Source organism: Vicia villosa, linkage group LG5 (assembly GCF_029867415.1).
Source record: "Vicia villosa cultivar HV-30 ecotype Madison, WI linkage group LG5, Vvil1.0, whole genome shotgun sequence".
Lineage (NCBI taxonomy): Eukaryota > Viridiplantae > Streptophyta > Magnoliopsida > Fabales > Fabaceae > Vicia > Vicia villosa.
Genome location: NC_081184.1, coordinates 12,909,296 through 12,911,882, shown reverse-complemented (window position 1 = coordinate 12,911,882; position 2,587 = coordinate 12,909,296).

Below are 2,587 nucleotides of genomic sequence, written 5' to 3'. Positions count from 1 at the left end.
AACTAACGTTTGTTTCTTCTTTAACAAATCTAAACTCTAAGATCCGTGAAACATTGCACACACATTTCACTTCATGCATTGCATATACATTTCATACACATTGCACATACATTTCATACATTGCATACACATGGCATCCAGTCATACACATTTCATAACAGGTTCACATGACGGATTTCTCATCTTCTCACTGTTTATTTCAGTCAGAAGAGATGGAATCTGAAATGAGCATCAAGAATCTCGAAGCACAGAATGCCCAAGTTCAAGTGGCAATTCTGGAACTGGCAAAGGGGCAACAAGAACTGAAAGCCCTGATAATCAAGAAGAAAAAGAAGCCCAAAGGATCTGTAGGTGTGAGTCACCTGAGAAGAAAGATCAAAATTCCAGTCAAAAAGTTCACAAAGCCACCGATCCCTGAAACAGTCGGTGATGATGAACAAGAAGACAATCAAAGCAACCAGGGTTCTGCTAAACCCTCTCTCTTGTCAAATTAAGAAGATGATCATTCTGGGGACGAACCGGATGATGAAAAATACCAACAGCTGGAAGACCGTATGAAAGCTATGGAGATACAAAAAATACCTGGCTTAGATTTCAATGATCTAGGGCTCATCTCGGATGTTGTTATCCCTCCAAAATTCAAAGTTCCAGTCTTTGCAAAATATGATGGAGTTTCTTGCCCGAAACTACATCTGAGATCCTATGTGAGGAAGATACAACCTCATACAACTGATAACAAATTGTGGATTCACTTTTTCCAAGAAAGTCTGTCGGGTACACAACTCGAGTGGTACTACCAGCTGGAAAATACCAAGGTTCATACTTGGGAAGAATTAGCTGCTGCTTTTTACAAACAGTACCAATACAATGCTGATCTTGCGTCAACCCGTACTCAACTAAGGGGCATGTCTATGGGACCAAAAGAAGGTTTCAAAGGATATGCACAAAAGTGGAGAGATATGGCTGGAAGGGTTCAACCACCCTTATCTGATCGCGAACTAGTTGACATGTTCATGGGCACTTTAACTGGCCCTTTCTATAGCCATTTGCTGGGAAGCTCATCATCAGGTTTCACTGACCTGATACTGACCGGAGAACGTGTCGAAAGTGGCATTCAAAATGGAAAAATTCAAATAGGTTCCTCCTCTGGTACTACAAAAAGGCCCATCAGCGGGAGAAATGAGGTCAATGCAACACAAATTCAGAAAAGTCGCAAAAGTGAGCAGCATCAATCTGTAGGGGCAGTTCTGATCTCCGCATCTGCACCTCAAAAAGATCAACAGCCAAAATATACGCATCGACCAGATGCACCAAGAAGAAATTTCACCAGAATCAACATGCCAATCTCTCAGGCATTGCAGCACTTGCTAAAAGCAGATCTGATCACCTTAAGAGGTCCTCCAAAGAATGTCAACACTTCCTCTCCGAATTATCGCCCTGATGCGACATGTGCCTATCACTCAAACTTTCCAGGACATGACGCAGATCACTGCTGGGCCCTGAAAAATAAAATACAAGATATGATAGATGCTGGTGAAATTGAGTTCGATCCTCCAGAAACTCCAAATGTCATCACTGCACCTATGCCAAAGCATGACAAAACTGTTAACGCTATCCTGGACACTGTTTACATCTATGATGTGAACGAATTATCAACTCCACTCTACGAAGTCAAAGGAAAGCTAATCCGAGCTGGTTACTTCCCAGGATGTGACCCCGACTGCTTTTACGACTCCTGCCTGCCCAATGGATGTGAAAATCTGAGGATGGGAATTCAAAAATGGATGGATCGCCGTATCATTATGTTTGAGAGGCTCCCTTCTATGGACGTGCTTTGCGAAGTCTTTGCAAACGGGATGAGAATAGAGGATGCCTCAGTGATCTCCAGCTTACCATTCAAAATCTCTGCCAAGGCTCCATTCAAAATTTCTGCTACACTCAAAGTGGCATCAGTAGTCATTGCTAGTCCAACTCCATTTCCATACTCCTCAGACAAAGCTGTCCCATGGGGATATGACGCTAATGTTTATGTTCACGGAGTTAAGCAGAGTACCTCGACTGAAGAGACCGCAAAGTTACCTACTCCAACTGTGGGTAATATTGTGGGTACCAGCAAGATCACGAGAAGTGGAAGAATCTTTTCACCAGAAATTTCTCCAAATGTTGCTGCTGGTCCAGTCCGAGTCCCAGTTCCTAATCAAAATGTCAACGCTCGAGGCAAAGAGCCACAAGTTGAACAAATTCAAACCCCGGTGGAGATCACTGCTGAGGATCCATCAAAGCAAGAAATGGAGGAAATATTGAAAATCATCTGCAAGAGTGATTACAATATTGTTGAGCAACTGGGGCACACTGCTTCAAAAATCTCAATGCTATCCCTGCTAAAATATTCAGAAGCCCATGCCAAAGCTCTGATGAAGTTCCTAAAGCTGCGCATGTGCCTCAAGAGATCCCAGTCGACCAATTTGAGAATTGTGTTGCCAATCTAACCGTGAGCAATGGTCTCGGTTTCTCTGATGTGGATCTAGCTCCTGCTGGAAAAAATCACAACAAAGCCTTACATATCTCCATTGAATGTAATGGCACC